Source organism: Mobula birostris, chromosome 12 (assembly GCF_030028105.1).
Source record: "Mobula birostris isolate sMobBir1 chromosome 12, sMobBir1.hap1, whole genome shotgun sequence".
NCBI classification, from domain to species: domain Eukaryota; kingdom Metazoa; phylum Chordata; class Chondrichthyes; order Myliobatiformes; family Myliobatidae; genus Mobula; species Mobula birostris.
The window spans coordinates 75,560,206-75,583,720 of NC_092381.1; the positions used below are offsets into that span (position 1 = coordinate 75,560,206).

General features: G+C 40.2%; 1 long non-coding RNA gene across 1 annotated transcript; it reads left to right on the top strand.

Moving 5' to 3' along the window:
- The first annotated feature begins 84 nt into the window (after nt 1-84).
- LOC140206362 (uncharacterized) lies at nt 85-20,536 on the top strand. The gene is made up of 3 exons (XR_011888127.1): nt 85-424; nt 12,507-12,600; nt 19,428-20,536. It is a non-coding gene; the product is annotated as an uncharacterized lncRNA (long non-coding RNA).
- The last annotated feature ends 2,979 nt before the right edge of the window (nt 20,537-23,515 follow it).

A 23,515-nucleotide genomic window follows, 5' to 3' on the forward strand; every position in this document is an offset into this window, starting at 1 on the left:
AAGACAAACCAAGACTAAAAAAAACTGACAAAAACAGATAATTATAACATATAGTTACAACAGTGCAAAGCAATACCATAATTTGATGAAGAACAGACCATGGCCACAGTAAAAAAAAACTCTCAAAGTCTCTCGAAAGTCCCATCATCTCACGCAGACAGTTGAAGAGAGAAACTCTCCCTGCCATGAGCTTCCAGCGCTGCAAACTTGCCGATGCAGCATCCTGGAAGCACCCGACCACAGTCCAACTCTGAGTCCGTCTGAAAACTTCGAGCCTCCGACCAGCCCTCCGACACCGAGCACTGTGCCGAGCGCTTTGACCCCGGCCCCGGCAACAGACAATAGGCAAAGCTGAGGATTTGGGGCCTTCCCCTCCAGAGATTCTCGATTGCACAGGAGCAGCGGCAGCAAAGCAAGGCATTTCGTAAGTTTCTCCATATATGTCACCATATACTACCTTGAGCTTTGTTTTCTTGCAGGTGTTTACAGGAAAATAAAGAAATACAATAGAATTTATTAAAAAATATTTAAAATAACCAAGACTGACCAGCAACCAATGTGTAAAAGGCGACAAATTATACAAACAATAAAAGAAACTGTGTTGTAGAGTCCTGAAAGTGAGCTTATAAGTAATGGAATCAGTTCGGATTTGAAGTGAGGGAAGTTACCCATGTTGGTTCAAGAGCCTGATGGTTGTAGGGTAATAACTCCTTAAATGTGGGCAAATGAGATATAACCCCCATGGGAAGATGATGTTCTTTCCCCCATCATACTCCATCCCAGTTGATCTCCAAGCATTATCTGTTTTGGGAACTCTGAGTGCACTGATGTAAATTTGCCCAGGACACTTGTATAAACCCAAACCAGAAAAATGAGGCATGCAGAGAGGAGCCCGAGGCTGGAATGCAATCGCTAATCATGTTGTACATTTGGTCCACAGCCACACTTACACAGGAGGGCAGCCAGCAGGAGTCCTCACTTCAATACACAATGCAAGATTTGTTCTTTACATGGAAAACTGGCCTGCAGTCATTCACAAGGAGTCAGGGAAACATTATTGTGTCTGACTAGTTAGAAAAGTCTTACAGTTTTTTTTTGTAGATGGACTAAGTATGTCAGCTCAAAATTAGGGCAAGTAAAGGGCATCTTTCAATAATAAATGCTCACAGGCTTCATGTTGTTTCTATAGCATGCCCAAAACAACAGGCTCTTAAGATCCAAACATACATCAAGATAAAAATATAATGTCTTAAATAGTTAGGAAAAATATATATATTTAGGAAAAATGCAGTATGATAAAAGTATTAAAATACTGAACAAATCGAAACCTACTGAATGTTGAAAGGACTGGACAGGGTGGATGTGGAAAGGATGTTTCATAGGTTGGGATATCCAGAACTAGAGGGGACAGCCTCAAAATTGAGGGGTGAGAAGGCAGATGTATGGGGTTGAGTGGGATCTGGGATCAGCCATGATGGAATGGTGGAGCAGACTCGATGGGCTGAATGGCCTAATTCTGCTCCTATGACTTATGGTCTAATGGGAACTGGCCAACTTTATTAAAACAAAATAATGGATTCCCCTAGCACTATAGGGTTAGAGACTATAATTAATATTAGAGTTAGGAGTCAAATTCTAAACCAATGGTTCCCAACCTCTTTTTTTGGCATGGATTCCTACGATTAACTGAGGGATCTGTGGATCCCAGATTGGAAACCCCTGTTCTAGAGCAATCGGACCAGTAAGTGCTGCAAAGACTAGGTGACTGTGGAGATAATTATTGTCTCCACGACTGAAGCTAGAAATAGAGACTGAGAGGGTCAACAGATTTTTGTATTAATTATAAAATCATACGCATTACAAGCTGCAACATTCAATTAAGAACAAAGATCCAATAGCTTAAATTTGAACTGTAACAATGTGTACCAAAATATCTTGTATTTCTACAAGAGAGAGAATGAAATAGAAAGGAGTATTTGAGAGACAAATATTGGGAAGGAGGATATGAGCTCCAAGAGGCCGTTTGATAGTTGGGACATATTAAACAAATTAGAAGGTGTTCCTTCAGACAAATGGAACGCTACAATGGAACAACATGCCTGCTCAAAGGCCCTGTGCTGAAAGTGTCCTGTTCCAATGTAGGCAATTCCAGGATTCTGACCTAACAAATATGATTAAGCAGAATGATAATAAGAAAAACTGGCTTGTAAATCGCAATTCTCAAAATATTTTTGGTTCTTGTTGATAGGGGGCTTCAGAGGAAGGAAGAAGGCATAAAATGAAACCAACTAATTTTCATAAAATACGCACATTGCATCAAATGTAAACTTGACATTATTTTTTGACAGATGGTGCAATGAATGTAGGCTCAGTGTCAAAACTATCTGCTGCTTTATCCAACCAACACACATCAAAGTTGCTGGTGAACGCAGCAGGCCAGGCAGCATCTGTAGGAAGAGGTGCAGTTGATGTTTCAGGCCGAGACCCTTCGTCAGGACTAACTGAAGGAAGAGTGAGTAAGGGATTTGAAAGTTGGAGGGGGAGGGGGAGATCCAAAATGATAGGAGAAGACAGGAGGGGGAGGGATGGAGCCAAGAGCTGGACAGGTGATTGGCAAAAGGGGATACGAGAGGATCATGGGACAGGAGGTCTGGGAAGAAAGACAAGGGGGGGGGGAAGACCCAGAGGATGGGCAAGAGGTATATTCAGAGGGACAGAGGGAGAAAAAGGAGAGTGAGAGAAAGAATGTGTGCATAAAAATAAGTAACAGATGGGGTACGAGGGGGAGGTGGGGCCTAGCGGAAGTTAGAGAAGTCGATGTTCATGCCATCAGGTTGGAGGCTACCCAGACGGAATATAAGGTGTTGTTCCTCCAACCTGAGTGTGGCTTCATCTTTACAGTAGAGGAGGCCATGGATAGACATGTCAGAATGGGAATGGGATGCGGCTTTATCCATATGCTGCAATTAATGCACATGCCAAAGTGTAGAAATTACAATGTTTAATCAGACCAAATTGGCCAATAGCTAGAAAGGTGCTACTTTAGGCTTTTAGAGTCACACTGCATGGAACCATGCCCTATGGCCTAACTTGTCACTGCTGACCGATATGACTATCTATGCTAGTCCCATTTGCCTGTTCGATCTATAATCCCTTTAAACCTCCCCTATCCATGTACATGTCCAACTTATTTTAATTGTTGTTATTGTACATCTCTCTGGCAGTTGTTCCATACATATCACCCTGTATGTAAAAGGTTGCAGCTCAGATTCTTGTTAAATTTTTACCCTCTCATGATAAATCTATACAGTATCATTCTTGATTCATCAACCCTGGGAAAAAGATTCCGTGCATTGACCATTTCCATGCTGCTCATGATTTTATACACCTCTAAAATTACAATTCATATCCTATGCCTCAAAGTATAGAGTCCTTGCCCTCCCAATCTGATCCATTACTTCCTGATAAATCTTTTTGCACTCTCCAGTTCAATGGCATCTTTTCTTTTTTTTGTAATTTATTTTTTATTGAAGTTCATCATCAAACAAATATTTCCATAAAGTGTATTTCAGATACTGTAAATATATATCATATAGTCATATTTGTCATAAGGTTCCACATAATATTTATCTGCAGTAAACACTTATAGAAAGGAGAAGAAAGAAAGAACAATCAAAAGAAGAAAACTATGTACAAAGTAGGGAGAGATCTTTTTTTTTACAACATATTCATTGACTCGTGAGAATAAAATCAGGCCTATGAGGTGTTATGTAGTTAAACCATTTTTCCCAGTATGAATCAAATTGTTACAACTTATGATTAAGCTGTACACAATACTCCAAATACAACCTCACCAACGCCTTGCACAACGGTAAAGTAACATCCCCATTTCTGTGTTCAATGCACTGAATGATGAAGACAACATGCCAATTGCCCTCTTCACCAACCAGTCTACCTGTGACACCACTTTCTGTGTGAAGCTTCATGTTTTTCAGTCCTGTGATGTGGCATGTCTCCTAAATGAATGGAGGTAGCAATCTGTTCATTAGGAGTGGAAATCCAACTTCTTGACATAACAGGAATTACTTGTGATTACTCTAATTAACCTTTTTTTAAGTGGAGGTGAAGTCAGTAGGTCTATATGATTATATTTCGCACTACCCATTATTAAAGATGGAACTATTTTTATCCAGATTTGATTTTGTAACTTCAATGAGTAGAAATAATGTGAATAGCGGTCATAAAAAAGTTCAGAAAATAGAATTGCCACAATTTATAGATGGAGAATAACTGGAATGTAAAATGATGAACATAAAGTACTCTTGAACTCAAATCTGCTTTGCCAATCACACTTAATACAAGTTTGAACACTCTCATGAATGGAATAGAGAATATTCTGTTCATTGTAGTACTTGTTTCTTATTATCCAATATTAAGTGGAACACTAAAATTAGTGTAATGAAAAGAGGAAACTTGATCTTTTATTATGAAACTGTTCAAAATGCTATATTTTGCAGTGTTAACATATAGTATTTCTTTACCATATATATTTATATTAAGAGAACTAGATCTTCATGGTTTCAGTTGACACATTGCTTCGGAGTGTGAAACGTTAGTTGTTAACCAAATCACCTTTGATATAAAACTGGCTGCAGCAGCTTTATTTACCCATTAGCAACTCTCAAGCATCCATGCTATAAGTAATTCAGTCATGGCATTTGTAGGGATTGCCTTCGGCACAGTCTTTGAGGAGGCTGACTCCAGCCAGCTGACTTCACACCCTTGACTAGCCTTGACAACAGGTGGGTCTCAGTGAGAGCCCCATCCCAAACTCACCAGCCATGTGGAATAATGGAATCATAGTGTTACAGTAATACAGCAGGGAGATCCTTTGGCCCAACTCATTCATGCTGATCAAGACTCATATGGAAGCTGGTCCTATTTGCCTACATTTGGTCCACATCCCTCTAAACCATGGGTTCCCAAACATTTTTACGTTATGGACTAACACCATTAAACAAGAGGTCCATGGATCCAAGGTTGGAAACCCCTGCACTAAACCTTTCCTATGAATGTACCTGTGCAAGTACAGTTTAAATGTTATTGTAGCTGCTTTAATCACTTCCTTTGGCAACTCTGGGTGGTAAAGAAGGCGTTTGGCCTGCTGACCTTCACCATTCAGGGCACTGACCATATTCTGTGGAAAAAGTTGCCCTTCAGACTCCTATCAAAAATTTCACCCCTCACCTTTAATCTTGTAAAGTTTTCTGCACTCTTTCCAACTTAAGTGATATCTTTCTATGGTAGGGTGACGAAAACAGAGCACAATGCTCCCTATGTGGCCTAACCAATATTTTGTACAGCTGCAACGTGACATCCCAACTTCTATACTTGATGCCCTGAATAGTGAAGGTCCCCATGCCCGACTCCTCCTTCACCACCCAGTCTACCTGTGACTCCATCTTCTCACCAACATCTTGCTCAATAAGGCTGTATTGGCACTTCCAATATGTCCAATGTTGAGATTTCCTTGTACTTCCTGGCTCTCTCACTCTCTATAAAAACTGTGACTTGAGCTGCCATTAGGATTCCACCTTTGGGTCCTTTACAGGTGTCTAGGAGGTTACTCTTGTATAATAAACCTGAAAACAATGCTGTCATACACAACCTCAAGTGACATTATATGCTATTAGGTATCACCTAGTCATATTCTAAAGTTTAGTTGAAATGTTTATGGATGGTTCCTGAATTGACTGGAGTACATCCTTACTATACATAATTTGATGAAATAAACCATGACTCAAAATGCAAAAGAGAAAAATGTGGCAGAATATGACAATCAAAAAACCAAAAAAAACAGGAAATGTTGGAAACACAGGTGAGATGGCAGTGCAGGGTGGGGAACAGACTGTGTTTCAGGTCAATTGTTTTTCACTGGAACATGTACTATTACAAGAACATCTTTGTGGCATTTACAGGCTGGTGTCCTCTCAGGTGCATTGCCATCTCCACCATTCACATGCTCGGATTGCACTGGGTCTTATTCAATGCTTTGAATACCTGCCTGCACTGGGGAAACCACTTTCTGCAATTGCTTTACTTTACCTAATGAAGCACTCCTTTCCAAATCTATTCAGTTGACAGCTGCTCCACACAGTTGTCAGTAGCAGGCCCAGATCAGAAATGGAAAACCTCCTGACAAAGCTGGAGTGATCAAGAGTCTGCTCCGTCTTCTCTGTTTGGCTTGCATGCTGAATGGAACCTTTTGCAAGATCTGTTGATGCTGAAGTGTGATGCTTTTGGGTTTGCTGATACAAAATTCTAAACTCAAACAAAAACATTAAGCCCTATCAGACATAAATAGCCATGAGTACTCTCACCAAAGGGAGATTATAGTGTAAGTACCCAATCTTCAAAGGTTAGTCTACTTCCTTGGTTATTCTGCATGGTGAGTTTAGCTGCCAATACACAGCATTCGAGTGGTGGAACCCTTCTCCCAAACAAAATAGATTAAAACACAGTTCATTTATCTTAAGTAATACATGCTTAAATCCAAAGAACACTTCTAAAACACGTTTAAAACTCAGAGGATTTCTATCTTAAAAATTGTTTCCTAAACTCAAAGCTCAAAACATTTTAAAACATAAAGCACAAAGTACTTCTTAAGTACAAAAAGGATTTCCAAAACACAGGTATATTTCTTATAAATTAGAAGACATACCATGATCTAGACAAGTCATCTGTTGCAGAAATCAATGCTGGAGGAACAGATTTTGAGTTCACCCTATGTTTCTTCCATGTTTCTTGATGTTCCTTCCCCATTCTTAATATGTCCAAACTGCCCTCTACATTTATATATCTTTTATCCCACTTAGGCAACTTCACATGCATATAATATTGCCTCAGATATCTCTTCCACTCAAATGGTCTAAAAACATTGTTTGGAGACATAGTTCTCAATCAATGCTGTGAATACTGCAAGGTTAACTTCCTAGAGCAGATAAAAACCTTTCAACTATAAACACATCAGTTATTTGACATGCTAAATGATCCATCTGTTCTGCAGGCTTCCTTGAACTAAGCAATTTAAGAGTCAGCTGGTCTGTTTGAAACAACACAAATTAACAATCCATTGTCTTCTACTGCGTTCTTGAGCAGCAAAGCAGGTGCAGCAAATAGCATTTGCTTTCTCACAGACGGAGTGTCTGCAAAATAAAGAGTTATTTTTAAAACTGTTCTATAGAGAGTACTCTTTTAACTTCAAGCTGATTATTACTTTTCATTTACATTTTAAGAATTGAAGGCTGACTCCCATTTATGACCAGAAACTAAACAAACTGTTAGTTGGAAGTTTATTTACAATTGAATTTGGCCTTACAAATCTCAGCTACTGTTTAGAAAGCAAGCATAGCAAACATGAGAGCTCCTGCCCTGGACTGTGGATATCCATCACCAAAGGAGGATAGAAATCTCATGCAGAAGAGGTACTCATGTTAAAGTCTTCCTGTACATGGACAACAGTGCCAAATTCTTGAGCACACACACAAAATACTGGAGAAACTCAACAGGTCAGGCTGCACTATGGAGGAAAATAAACAGATGAATTTTCAAGCCAAACCCCGACCTGCAGAGTCCTCCAGCATTTTGGTGTGTGTTGGTCAAGATTTCTGACATCTGGAGAATCTCTCATGTTTATAATTTGCCAATTTCTTCTTTGTCCCAATGCCATTTAACAGAGCATTTGTACACAGATTGAGCTGGCCTTGATAACCTCCATGTATGGCTGCTTGAGGCTGTGTATAATTTTTGAGCATACAACCAGCATGCATCGGGCATTCTACCTGTTCCTAGGGTAGTGAAGGATGGAGTCAGCCATGTGGCTAAACATTTCATTCAATTGGATTGCAGTATTATACATTGTGCCAAGAAACATTTTCAACCATAAGTCAGTCAATCTACCTCAGTATAGTCACACCAAGGTCATTTTGCACTAAAATATATAATTTTTTGGTTTTAGTTGTATTTTTTCTTGAAAGAATTGTGCATAATCTATGTTTGTCTTTAGCTTTGTTTTTCTTGCGAGTGCTGCTTACATGATGCTATGTGCCAGCGATACTGTTGCGAGTAAGCTTTACATTGTACCTGTGCATATGTGTACTTGTGCACGTGACAATTAACTGCGACAGAATGGCCCCAAGACCCTGTGGGGAAAGGAAACAGTGGATTCTGTTGGATAGCTCCTCAGCTAGCGGCCAAAGTCATGTGACAGAACGTTCATCATCAGAACTTCAAACTGTCGCCAAGGCTTTTCCTGCCTGCTGGTGGTGAGGCAGAAGTATAACTTCTTCAAAGGAAAAAGTTTGCATTTTATTTTCACAATTGCAAGAACTGGTGTGAAAGTGTCGCAATCACAGAAGGCTTTATGAAGGCACAGTTCCTTCAGTGCCTATCTTAAAGTAACAGCGACTCAGACCCAGGAGGGTTAAGGGATAGACCATAGACAATAGGTGCAGGAGTAGGCCACTTGGCCCTTCGAGCCAGCACCGCCATTCACTGTGATCATGGCTGATCATCCACAATCAGTACCTCGTTCCTACCTTTTCCCCATATCCCTTGACTCCACTATCTTTAAGAGCTCTATCTAACTCTTTCTTGAAAGTATCCAGAGAATTGACCTCCGCTGCCTTCTGAGGCAGAGCATTCCACAGATCAACAACTCTCTGGGTGAAAAAGATTTTCCTCAACTTCGTTCTAAATGGCCTACCCCTTATTCTTAAACTGTGGCCTTTGGTTCTGGACTCCCCCAACATCAGGGGGATGTCAGGTTTTATAATGAAAAATACAAATCAGATTTATTTTATGAAGTGTAACTGTAACCAGTAACCCAAATCTCTCATTACAGCAAGAACTAGAAAAAAAATCCTAACTTAGGTAGAATTTGAAGCAATACACACATTTCAGTCTGGTACAACCATCACTGAAGCGCTTTCCCATAAAGCTCACGTTCTTTAAAAGAGTGTGAACTTGGATGAAAGTTTGAGACTAGAGCTTAAGAGGCCATGTGCAGTGGGGTTCTGCAGGACCTGATGTTTGGATTTTGCTTTTTGGGAAGATTGCAATGAACGAAAAAAAAAAGACTATGCTGGATGGAAGTTTATAGCATCTTTTGACAACAGGAAGACAAAGGGCAGAAAAGTAGTCATTGGAACTTCAAATGCATTACACTTGTGTGGATGGAGATGATAAAATAAGGTAAGGAATACATAATAAAGGGAAGATTCTGAGAAGGAATGACAAGTCCTTGGAGCACATCCACAAATCCCTGAAAATTGCAGTGTAGGCTTAAAAGGTGATTGAGGCCTACACTAACAAGAGCAAAGAATACAAGAACAGGGAAGTCATTCTAACACTATGTAGAAACAACGTAGGCCACATCTAGATTTGACTGCCCCTTCAGGGTCACCTCACTACAAGGAAGATGTGATAGCATGAAAGGAGATTTATAAGTGCATTGCCTGGGTGGCAAAATTTAGCTGCAAAAAAAGACTAGAGTTATTTTCCATCAAACAGAAACAACTGTGGAAAATTGCATGGAAGTGTATCAAATGTTAATTGATTGGTTGGTTGTTTGCTGTAACCGATGATGACAGACTTGTACCGTTCTTCTGTTGCATATTTGAAGGTTGGCTGTTGAGTCCAAGTGGGAACCATGCGGACATCCCCAGTAAGGAAATGGAAACTGTCCTATATCTGATAGTGGAACTACTGTGATAGCTTTCCTTCTTTGACAGACAACAACTAGTTTTGCTTGGGGCTCTACTCTGGGTTTTTGTGAGCAATTCTAACCACGGTTTGCCACTCACTCGTGTCTTGTGTATTCAGCTCCAGTCATTTGGGAGCAGGTTTAGCATGTGCAATATTAACCTTCACACAGTCTTTGAACCTTTTTCGGGGCCTTTCTTGATTTCTTAGGCTCAGTGAAAGCTCATTGTACAATAGCTGTTTGCGGATTTAGGCATCCTTCATATTTATGACATGTCCTGTCCACTAAAGTCGTGCTTTTATGATCATGGCCTCGACACTCGTAGTCCATGTACTGTTGAGGACATCTAGGTTAAAATATTAGAGGTATAGAAACAAATTTCTTCCCCTAGCTGAGAATAAATAACCGAGTAACATCAATCTAAAATGACAGTGTTTTGCCTGAAGGAAAATTTGTGCGTGGAATTGTCCAACTGACTGACAGAAAGGATAGTTGAGACAAAAGCTCTCATTCAACTGGTCATTGCAATTTGTCCCTGGTATGTAGAATCTGGGGAGAATAAGTTATTGGGAGCATCAGTGGGGGAATGGGACTGCTCTGTGAGCAGGGTGTGCAAAACATGAAATTACTTGGCTGAGTACTTGAGCAAATACAAATACTTAATTTTTGTGAAGTGTAAATGGAAAATTGGTTTATCATTGTCACATGTATTGAGGTACAATGGAAAAAATTGCCTTGCAAACTATCTACACAAATCAATTTATTACAACAGTGCATAGTTAAAACAATAACAGAGTGCTGAATAAGGTGTCACAGTTACAAAGAAAATGCTTTGTGCAGGTAGGCAATAAGGCACAAGATTAGAACAAAGTAGATTTTGTAATCTAAAGTCCATCTTGTCACACTCAGGAAATGTAGATTATCAGGTACAACAGTAGCACGTTGCATTTACTAAAACATTGGTCTCATCTCCCAAGTCTCACCTTAATGCCTATAATTTTCCTCAATGATGTACACCTCATGAGTAACACATACAGAACACAAGTGGAAATAAAGCATTTCCTTTTGTCAAACATTTGTCTTTTTATTGCTGAACATGTTATGCTTCAAGCTATATCTGATCAGGAACTGAGGCACAAAAACGTGGTGAGAGATTTCAGGCGCAGCAGTAACATGCAGTAGGTCATCTCCACTGAGCACAGAAAAAGGAGGCCAATTGTTCTATATACACAAACCCACCTTCTGTGGTTATGGGCAGAGCAGGTGGGAGGTAAATTGCTTTATTCTGGGCTCTCTTCCTTTCTTTGCAAAACCATTAGCCAACAAAGAGACAGGTGTACTGCTCTCTGGAGCAAAACAAAAATATGCAGAAGTAGGGTAACATTCTGTAAGTTACAAGAGCAGCCAACAAAGCCCACTCACACCTGGCATTTGTAAACATAGAAAGGAGGCCAAGGTTTTTTTTTAACCTGAAATTGGAGATTATAACCTTCTACATTCCAATGAGAAAAAACCCACCTTATCCCAACTCTCAATTCCATGCAACATTCCGGTAAACCACTCCTGCATGCTTTACAATGCTACTAGATCCTTCCTGTGGCAAGGAGACCCAAACCATACACAATATTCCAAGTGTAGCTGGATCAATGTTTTCAACAGATGCAACATGACTTGGCCTAGGAAAATACATTGAATCAAAATTGACAGGTGCACTTCAGTTTACAAATTTAAGAGTCATGTGTCCGAAGGGAACAGGCTCTGTAGAATGTGGGCACACAGTTTACATTAACTTTCTGAAGATATATGACCCAGCCCTTATTGATCGGGATGATGGTGTTGAAAGGCACAACTCACAGACTCCAGCAGAGCTATCAGACAGCCAGCTCCACGATTTTAATCAGGCAGGAATAAAGGAATGACAATGAATTTCCAAAGCAGGATGGGCATCTTTGAGGAGTACGAGGAAGAAGAAGTATTCCCACACACTTGTCCTTTTTAATTGGGTTTGAGAACTTGAGACATGCTGCCTAAAGCCATCACAGTGTATCTTGTAGAGCCTGGTACATTGGTTCTTGTAGGAATGAAAGAAGTGGTTGGCATGCAGAACTGCTTATTGGTGTTTCTGGAGCTACTCTCACTATTCATTAAAGTTTTGGAGGGACTTGCCACAGGAAACATAGCTTCTAACCTTCTTGCCGCAGTATGTGTTTGACTGGCTCAGTTCAGGTTAACATGTGCAGTAATATAGCCACTGTAACATCAGACCTGATAGGAACACAATAAGTTGGACCTAAGCCAGTTTTAGAAACATAGAAACATAGAAAATAGGTGCAGGAGTAGGCCATTCGGCCCTTCGAGCCTGCACCGCCATTTATTATGATCATGGCTGATCATCCAACTCAGAACCCCGCCCCAGCCTTCCCTCCATACCCCCTGACCCCCGTAGCCACAAGGGCCATATCTAACTCCCTCTTAAATATAGCCAATGAACTGGCCTCAACTGTTTCCTGTGGCAGAGAATTCCACAGATTCACCACTCTCTGTGTGAAGAAGTTTTTCCTAATCTCGGTCCTAAAAGGCTTCCCCTCTATCCTCAAACTGTGGCCCCTCGTTCTGGACTTCCCCAACATCGGGAACAATCTTCCTGCATCTAGCCTTTTTTTGGAATTTGCTCATTAAACCTAAAAACAAATCCCGCAAGGGAAAAGTTCCAGCTAATAATAACTTCTTCTTCCTCTTCAAGGTGCATTCAGAAACCAAAGAACATCCGTTTCACTTAAACTTATCACTGGAGCAAGAATTGGCCAGTTGATCCCGTGGACATGCCCCACCATTCAGTAAGTTCAATGCTGATCCAAGTGTGATCTCATTATCATTTTCATATGTCTCTGCATACCCCTTGAAGTTCCTGTAAACATCTAACAGTCTCTACCTTAAATATACTCACTGTCTCTGTTTCCAGATCTCCCTGGAATAGAGAATTCCAAAGAGCCACGATCCCTCCAAATGAAGAAATTCACCCTCACCCCCAAATGAAGTGGGTGATGCTTATTCTGATCGTATGCTGCTGGTTCTAGATTCCCCCACTGAGGAAAATAATCCATTGATTACACAGCCATTAGACTCCTGCACTAGTGTGGATAACATCACCCACCTCAATGCTGAACTGACTCCTCTACCTATAGAGCCATTTTGAAGGATGCTACAGCTCATTTTCTCAGTATTATTTGCTTACATTTTTACTATTTGCATGATTTGCCTTCTTTTGAACATTGGTGTTTGTCAGTCTTTGTTATGTAGAGCGTTTCATGAATTCCATTGTTTTTTTTAATTTTCATGTGTATGCCTTCTCAAAAATGAATCTCAAGGTAGTACAGTGCCTATAACAAAGATTCCTCAACCCCAACTCCCAGAAGTTATTATGTTTTATTGTTTTAGAACATTGAATTACAGTGGATTTAATTTGGCTTTTTTTGATATTGATCAACAGAAAAAAGACCTTTTTGTGTCAAAGCGATAGCAGATCTCTACAAAGTGATCTAAATTAAGTTCAAATATAAATCACAAAATAATTGATTGTATAAATATTCACTCTCTTTAAAATGACACACCAAATCATCAGTAGTGCAGCCAATTGGTTTTAGAAGTCACATAATTAGTTAAATAGAGATCACCATGTGCAGTCATGATGTTTCAATTGATTGTAGTAAAAATACTTCTGTATCTGGAAGGTCCAACTACTGGTGAGTCAGTATTCTGGAAAAAGCTATACCATGAATTCAAAGAACATTCCAAGCAACTCTGTGAAAATGTTATTGAAAAACACATGTTGGATGGATACAAGAAAATTTCCAAGTCACTGACTATCCCTTGGAGTACAGTTAAGTCAATCATCAAGAAATGGAAAGAATATGGCATAGCTGTAAATCTGCCTAGAGCAGGCCATCCTCAAAAACCGAGTGACCGTGCAGGAAGTGGACTAGTGAGTTAAGCCACTAAGAGAGCTATGACATCTCTGGAGGTGTTACAAGCTTCAGTGGCAGAGATGGGAGAGACAGCGCATGCAACAACTTGTTGCCCGGGTGCTTCCACAGTCACAGCTCTATGGGAGAGTGGCAAAGAGAAAGCCACTGTTGCAAAAAAACACACGTGAAATCTCAGCTAGAGTTTGCCAGAAGGCATGTGGGAGACTCTGAAGTCAGCTGGAAGAAGGCTCTACGGTCTGATGAAACCAAAATCGAGTTTTTTGGCCATCAGACTAAACACTACATTTGGTGTAAGCCCAACACCACATATCATCAAAAGCACTCCATCCCGATCGTGAAGCATGGTGGTGGCCGCATCATGCTGTGGGGATGTTTCACTGCAGCAGGCCTTGGAAGGCGTGTAAAAGGAGAGGGTAAAATGAAAGCAGCAAAATACAGGGAAATCCTTGAAGAAAAACTAATGCAGTCTGCAAGGGAACTATGACCTGGGAGAAGGTTAGTTTTCCAGCAAGACATTGACCCTAATCATAAAGACAAAGCTACATCAGAATGGCTTAAGAACAACTAAGTAAATGTCCTGAAGTGGCCAAGTCAGAGTCCAGACTGTAATCCAATTGAGAATTTGTGGCTGGACTTGAAAAGGACTGTTCATGCATGATCCCCATGCAATCTGACAGAGCTTGAGCAGTTTTGTAAAGAAGAATAAGGAAGAATTTCAGTGTCCAGATGTGCAAAGTGGGTAGAGACCCATTGTATTTTTTTGTTTTCATGTATATGCCTTCACAAAAATGAATCTCAAGGTAGTACAGTGCCTATAACAAACATTCCTTAACCTCCCCCCAGAAGTTATTATGTTTTATTAATTGAAAGGACTGTTCACGCATGATCCCTATGCTATCTAACAGAGCTTGAGCAGTTTTGTAAAGAAGAATGAGGAAGAATTGCAGTGTCCAGATGTGCAAAGCGCGTAAAGACCTATCCACACAGACTCAAGGCTGTTATTGCTACCAAAGGTTCATTTAGTAAATACTGACTTGAAGGGGTCAATATTTATGCAATTAATTGTGTTTTGTATTTGTAACTAATTTAGATCACTTTGTAAAGATCTGTTTTCACTTTGACATGAAAGAGTCTTTTTCTGTTGGTCAGTGTCAAAAAGGCAAAAAAAAAGCCAAAAAAGCCTCTGTGATTCAATGTTGTAAAACAATAGAGCATGACAACTTTCAAGGGTGTTGAATAATGTTTATAGGCAGTGTATATGGTGAAATAAATGTACTTTGATAATAACTGTACTTTGAAATTTGAACTTCAAGTCCTATAGATCACAACAGGATCATCTATTGCTCTTTTGACCAACAGAGGCAGTTCACTGGTGGTTGTCTGGTGTGTCTGATGATGACAGGAAACCTGTGCGGGGGGAGTTTTTAAAGTGGAAAAGCCATTGCACTGGCAGAGATCCACTCTCTCAGCCTCAGAAGTCTGAGTCCAGTGGTCTGAGTAAGCGTCACAAATTGCGGTCTTCCTTAGTTGCTATGGATGACCATGACATCTTCTGTGCCTTGTCATGCCTTTCACTCTCCACGGAGCATTGCAGTACCATCTTCCAGGCAGTTGGATCTCACTGTAGATCTTATCCACCCAGTCTGCCTGAGCTGACTTGTGTGTCAGGACAGGCAGTTCACTAACAAGCAGTTAAAACACACTGATGAGACTTGATGAAGGGTCTTTGCCCAAAACATTGACTGTTCAGTTCCTTCCATACATGCCGCCTGACCTGCTGAGTTCCTCCAGCATTGTGTGTATGTTGGTTAACACACACATGCACCAGCATGAACCAACAAACACAAAATGTCTGGGTTGTTTTCAGCTTTATGGTATAGAGCAGTCGGAATGGCTGACTGCAACCTGCATAAAGGGGTTGGCTGTACAAGCAATATGAAATAAGGTAGAGTTTGTGTCTACATTTCAGACATTAGCTAAAAAGTGTAACTACATACCATGGCCTATGCATACACAAGCTGCAAAAACTGTATGGTTGTGAGGAAAGTGAGAGAAAGAATGAGAGTTTGAGAGCTAAGTATATGAACTGTTAGTGTGTGTGGGGGGTGGGGTTGGTAGTGTTGGTTTCTGCCCCAGCTATACTGTCATATAATAAACATTCCTTATATCTCTATTTTGTCCAGTTTTCAGAAGTAGTGAAACACTGGGATAATTTGTTTATCCATGCCGACTATAAACTAGCTGGGAGCTCTCGTAGTTTTTTTAATTTCAGCATCTAAAATGTACCCCATTGAGAACTTGTAACCCACTGAAACAGTTTGCACCTGAAATATTGTTGCAGTAAACTACTAACATTGTATTTGATCATCTGAGAAGTAACAGAGGAATTAGCAGCATTAACACTGAGTCAAACATCTGTACATAGTACTAATACAAAAATATGCAGCATTACTGTTAATATACAGTACTGAACTAGCCAGTAAAGGGGAAGAGAGCTGAGCTACTGTTTAATTCAGGCCATAGGGGAAGTGCTTATGAACACAGTGCTAGATCAAAGGGAAAGCTGCAATTCCTGTTGCTTGTGCCAGTATGATTTTACTTAAAAGTACACGAGAAAATAGGAGCACAAGTAGGCTACTTAGCCCTTCAAGTCTGTTCCACCATTCAATTTAATCACTGCTGTTCTGTATCCCCAGCCTCAACTCCTCTTCTGAGCCAATACAACATGGTCTTCAATTCTCTAATCTTTTGCACATTTACCCATCTCTCCTCTAAATACCTCCATAACCCTCTGGGATGGAGGCAGTTTGTCATTTAGAAAATAATCCTTAGCCACACTTCAGTATAAATAATTAAACTGCTGATAATTATTCAATAATAATTAAATTGCCATAATGCACAGAGACAGCAGAGGGCGATACTATCCCTACTATAACTTATTGGATAAGTATATGTCTTCACATTACCATCCTTGGAACCGAAACAAATGTGGTTTTCTTTCTGATGACTAGCTTGTTTTCAGGAGTGGAACAATCCTCTTCAAATGCCTGAATTTAATGCAGCCTCAGCCATTTTAAGTTCAGAATTCCATGTAGGAAAAGCCCAATGAACAGAAGAAAAATGGTGCAATGAAGATATGCATCTTATTAAGTATTCTCACAAAATTTTCTCTGAATCTTAACTGGGAAAAGGTAGTCTCAAGAAATTAAAGCCACCTTCAACTTTGTGCAAACCAGTTGCGGAATTGGAAATTTGAGGTTTTTGACTGATCTTTGTAGTGGAAAGCCAACTCAAATGACATGTAAACAAAAAACTATCATTATTGAGAAAGAAAGGGAACTTGGAATTCAAAATAAATGAACAATTTCAAGGGTCTCGGCCCGAAACGTCGACTGTACTCTTTTCCATAGGTGCTGCCTGGCCTGCTGAGTACCAACATTTTGTATGTGTTGTTTGAACATTTTCAATGCCCACTTTCTCCCCCAATTTTCTGATTTAATCAAGTAAAGCCATGACTGGGAAATCATGTCATTGTGTGTCATCAGCACTACTACCTTCCTACTCTGACTGCACAAGCCAATTGCACTTCACTTCTTGGGATTTGAAATGGAGCTGAGCTGGTAATCTGCCAGTGAAAATGCAGAGCTGGCCTATCAACATTAATGGTGATCTTTGAATTGGCATGCTACCTAAATTCCATTGAATTCCTGGGGATAATCCATCATCAAAATGGCAGAAGCCACAGCAGAGGCTAGTACCAGAGGGGTTGAGGCTGGAAAAAGAAAATATTCAAACTAATTTTTCCATGAATTCACAAATAAATTAACTTTTGCAACCTTAAAGATGACATGTAGGTTTGTGTCATAAGCAGAGAGCACAGGGCTGCTGTTATCTGCATGTACAGTGCATGTAGATGATAACAATAAAAGCAATAACAACTGCAGCTTCCACTGCAATCCTAGATCCTTGTATTCCTTGTACCTGTGTGCATGTTGTGTCAGGGAACTGCTACTGTTCCAAACTGAGTCAAGGACTTTGTCAAAAAGTCCTTGGCCCAGTTTAGAGCAATTAGGGCACATATGCAATTAATTCATGCACTGTGCTCAGCCACCTAGATTGCCTTTATTCTGTAACATCTGAAGCTCTTTGCATTCACTACTGAGGTCTTTTTTTACATAGGAAGACAAGTATCAGTTTAAGCTTTAGTTTTTTTTTCTCAGTGACCACAAAGGCTCTGTTACAAAAAAATTCTAGCCACAGCAAGAACAGGATATAGCTATTGTATAAATAACAACATTCTTTCTTTTCACGCTTTCCACAAATGTATATGCAGAGACATTTACCACTATGGTGCCTGGCTAGTTGTTAACTGTCACTGCAGGCCTCTTAATGCTGGCCTATCGCTATGGGCTGGTAAGGTTCAGCCAACTGTTGTGCCTGTCAGTGAAGATACTGTGTGGAATTAACTGTTCAAATGAAAACTTTTGTGAATGGAGATGCCATGGAACTCCCTGTATATATTGTGTCTTACAAAATCATTGCATGTCAGTGGAGTAGTCCACTCATAGTGTTAAGGCTTTGATCTGACAGTATTTCTTATTTTAACTCATTTCCACAGCCATTTCATAGCCTGTGTTCCTGTTTATAAGAAACAAAATGATTCACCACCAGCATAGATACTACAAGAATGAGGAACTATCACCCATATTGTCCCTCCCACGTTTCCTTAGACTTCCTGGAAACTCCAACTTTAACTGTCGCACAGCAATTGGCTAACATGGCAGAAAAAAAAATGCAACATGGCAAGGATTAATAATGCAAGTTAAATTGTTCTTTAAATTAATGGGGCCTAGACTTTGTTGATGAGGACAGAATTTATTTTTTCCACTTTGCATTGAAAGGCTTACTGAGCAAATGTGGTGTGCAGGTAATGCAAATCATGTTGTTTTAGGTCTTCAGTCGTCTAGCACAGGAGTAGACATGTTAGCACACCATGTCCATACCGAACATCAAAAGCAACCTTAATCCTGTTTACGTTCCATTCACACTTCTGTTCCTTCATATGCAACTCTGTTAATATTTCAGTCATTTTCTTTCCTACTTGTTGCTATACTGCCTCATTCAACAGATGTGTAATATGTGTGAATAAAGCTGACAGACTCTGAATTTCCATCTTGGTTTCGGCAGCAATTTTAATGTTATCCAGAATTATTCAAGTTCATTATGTTATGGCATGGACCAATACTAGTAAGTAATGGGATGGTGAACCTCAGATTGGGAATCACTGTGTTAAAGAAATCTGAAGAACTGAGATAACGCCAGTTAATTCTGTCATTTAGAGCTCCACATCATCCTGAAAGACACCTTTGTTGATGAATTAATAATTTGGAGATATGACTTTGAACCCTACTTTGGCAGTTTGTGAAGTTGAATCTGTTATTTAAATACATCTGAAATGAAAATCTGACATTGGTAATGATGAGCAAAACCATTTGTTTTGGGGCCCTAACTGAATTAGTAATTTTATCTGGATAAGTGAATCTGCTTTGCATATCCGATATAACAAGTACTTAGATTGGCCAAAACAGAGCAGTGACCAAATCAGTAAGTTTAAAATAGCATTCAAGAATTACAATACTTTTGAGGCTCTGTATTCATTTTATATTGTGTTACTTCAGGGCAAATCACATCAGGAGGGAAGGCAACACAGGTTAAGGAGAACCAAGGTGAGGGGTGCTGTCACAACCTGGGACCAATACATTGATGCAATTACAAGGAAAGCACACCAGTGGCTATATTCATTTGAAGTTTGAGGAGGTGTGGTAGTCAACCAAATTTCTACAGATGTACCATGGAGAGCATTTTGACTGGATGCAGCACTGTCTGTGTGGAGGCACCAAAGCACAGGATCAGTTAGAACATGCTGAGCGTTGTAAATTCAGCCAGCTCCATCATGGACACTAGCCTCCCCACTATCAAGGATATATTCAAAAGGTGATGCCTCAAGTAGGCAGCATCCGTCATTAAGGACAGTCACCATTCAGTCATCACGACCCTGAAGGATGAAGTACGGGAGTCCTGTGACAGAGAGCACTCAGTAAACGCACTCGCTGCACTCACACGCAAACATTTCCATGCCATTCTGTTGTCATTGCGGTGAGAGTACGCACTTCAATGTCTTCCCTGGTAGATTCTCAAAATCAACTCCCCGCTCCCCCCACCCCGGCATTGCTACATACATGCAGAGTCGGACACCGAAGTTAAGTTTAACTTCATTCTTTATCTGTACTTAACTGTAAGTATGCGATTGTGCTGAGCATTCTACTGTTTCATGTTGTCATCTCCTGGCAGTTCCATGGCATCCGCTGGGTCCTAAACCAAGGTTACGCGCTTGGATCAGCTTAATGGTGCCTTTCCCACCATACACGGTGGGATATTCCACTTCTTTAGCAATGGTGATATGTAAATGTGTATATGTTTTTGTTTACTGCATTTAAAGTTGATACTTCTGTCTATTTCGTAATATGATTGTAATTACATTGTGGGATGCATCATATTCTAATTTATGTGTAGTCTTAAGTTAACTTTCTTGGTACTTAAAGGTAGTATGTCCTAGTGCCTGTAAAAGGAGCTCGTTGTCCTCAGTATGCGAGAGTGATCAGAGCTGCCAGGAATTCATACTGGACAAGAATAAGTACAGAGCTACTATTGTGTGCAGATATCTTTTTGTAAATATTGGTATTTTTAAACTACTCCCGTTAATCTTCACTGATTTTTGTAAGTTTTATTTTTGACGCATCTAATAAACATTCTTTCACTAAGCGCTAAGGGACTCCAGCCATTTTTACTTCTATAAAATTAATAGCCATAAACCACGTTTTAACAAGCCTGAAGACACACACTAAACATTTTATGACAGCTTCTTCTTCTCTGCCATCAGGTTTCTGATTGATCCATGAACCCATGAACTCTACCTCACTACTTTGCCCCATTTTTGCACAACTTATGGATGTTTTTGTATTTCTTACACTTACTTATAGTATTTTTAAGTATTGCACTATACTGCTGTTGCAATACAACAGATTTCGCAACATATATCAGTGTAATAAACTCGATTATGATTCTGACCTATTGTGAGCAGCTCCAAGACATTCACCAAAGTGAAAAATGAATCACATCCACTCCCCACTGCTCCCATCTATGGATTGAACTTCAATATTCACATGACTAGCTCATGTTTGTCACCCAGAGAAATTCTCTCTTATTTAATGTAAAAGTAATTATATTAAACTTGAAGAGAGCATCATTTTACTGTCCATTTAGTTTTACTGCCTCATACTCAAGAGCTCTTTGTAAGAATAGATATGAAAACCTACTCATGTAACATCCCTGACCACTGCAAAAGCATTTATTCGGCAAGATGTCATACATCTTCCAACATTTTGCTGGATGCGTAAAGGAATAAAGAATCTGGACTTGTTTACACTACATCGTGCCAGGAATTAAAGGGGAAGGTTAACCAGTCATATATACGTCTGCAGAACATGGGACAGCTGCTTTTTCTCTTTATCTCCCAGCATCACTGGTTTTCACTCACAATTTTCTATTCATGTGAGTTAAAACATGTAATGATCCGCCAGTGCCCGCTTCAGGCTTGGCAAAGTGGGGAGAAATTTTCTAGTGCACAGTGTGCAATGCATTTGCATAATTATGTGCCAAAACCACATGTGCCATATATGAAAGGAGAAGTAGAATCTTGCAGCCATGGAGGAAGTAGAAGCTTCAGGTAATGAGGCTATTCAGGGGCAGAGCTGGCCAGGACGTGTTTGGGGAACAGGGTTGATACCAACCAGTCATACCAGCTGATGGCAAGGACAAGCTATTATTTCTGAGCGTATGCTGGAGATAAAACGGATCAAAGCCAATTGCGAAGATTCCCCTACACCATCCAAAGAAGGGATGCGTCCTCACCCTGTGCATTTGAAGCTGCTGTATATCCTTTCTGAAGTCCACATTCATGCTGGCATATTGCTTCAGTGACAATGAGATAAACACTGATTGGCACATTACAGTGCCCCAAGCATCCTTCATGCATTAGCACAATCTACCCCATGGTCAGACCTTATGATGATGATGTGGAAAGTACTGGAGCTGTTGAAATGATTGGTTTTCAAATAAAAAATGTTTTAAAACTGCATGAAAGTTTTAAAAGCGCTTCCTCTCCCTAGCATATTGTTAGCTAATATACAGTCACTGGAGTACCCCAAGTGCAAGATTGCCACTGTTGTAGCACAATGAAATTATTGGAGAGACAGTCACTGGTAGATACAAAGCAGCTTCTTTATTCGACACAACAAGGTACAGCAGGTATCTACGTACCGAGACGCTTTCCGCACAAAGGTCTGTTGGCTCAACATGGGCTCGATATTTATATGCTAAACACAAAGGCAATTGCTACTTAAAAGTTATAGACAATGCATAGACAATGCTTCCTATTGAAGCTACATACAAAATCACACCATCCTTTCCTCCTGAAGCCAGCATGTCTGGGTTGGTATCCACAGTCTTTAGGAATGTAAGTTAAGTCTACGTTACATTTATTTGGCATTTCCCGTGCTAACATAGAAGACAATTAATATATATAAATACTGCCTTCAAAACTACAGCATCAGATCAAACTACCAGAAGTATGTGGTATTCACACCTTTTAGGAAGCCCATTGTGGTGGACTCAATCCACAGTCCTTTGTCAAACAGTTAAAATAGAAGTCTGGTGGCCAAAGCATTTAAGTGTAAACAAATCATCTACCCAAAAGAAATCCACTCTAACAGTCACATTGGAGGGAAATGAGGGACTGCTGTGTTGTCGGTTCCACATTCTTGCTGGGGACTGCAATCAGGCTGGCTTGAAGAAATCCCTGCCCAATCATCGTCAACATATCACCAGGAGTCCCAACACACTTGACCCACTGCTACACTGTGATCCGCAGTGCCTACTATTCCATCCCTAGACCGCATGTCGGGAAATCTGATCATCTGGCTGTTCTCCTCCTACCTACATACAGGCAGAAGCTAAACAGCAAGGCAGCAGAGGTACAGACAACAAAGAGGTGGATGCGGAAGGCAGAAGAGAAGCTAAGGGATTGCTTCAAGTTGATAGACTGGGACATGTTCAAGGACTTATCAGAGGATCTGTATGAATATGCCATGGTTGTCATGGGCTTCATAAATACATTTGTGGCTCAGTGTGTCCCCACAAAATCAGGAGCCTTGGATGAAACAAGCAATCTACTGAGAGCTAGACAAGTGGTGTTCAAGTCTAGCAAATAAGGAAAGTACGAGAGGTCCAGATTTGACCTCCAGAAAGCCATCTCACATGTGAAGTGGCATTTCCAAACCAAACCTGAATCATGGAACTATGCTCAACACTGCAGCAGGGCTTGAGTGCTATCATTTCCTACGAAGTAAAACCAATTGACCTATGTGACAACAAGGGTTCCCTCCCAGATAACCTCAATGCCTTTTATGCTCACTTTGATTGACAATACAGGGAGGCACCCTTAGGAAGTCATACAGCCCCCAATGACCTGGTGATTTCAGTCTCTGAGGCCAATGTGAGTCCACAGAATGCACCTCGCCATATGGTGTACCTGACCAAATATGAAAAAATCCATGCTAATCATTTGGCTGGAGCGTTTACTGATATCTTTAATCTCTCTCTTTGGAAATCTGAGGTACTCACCTCTTTCAGCAGCTTCAAACTTACC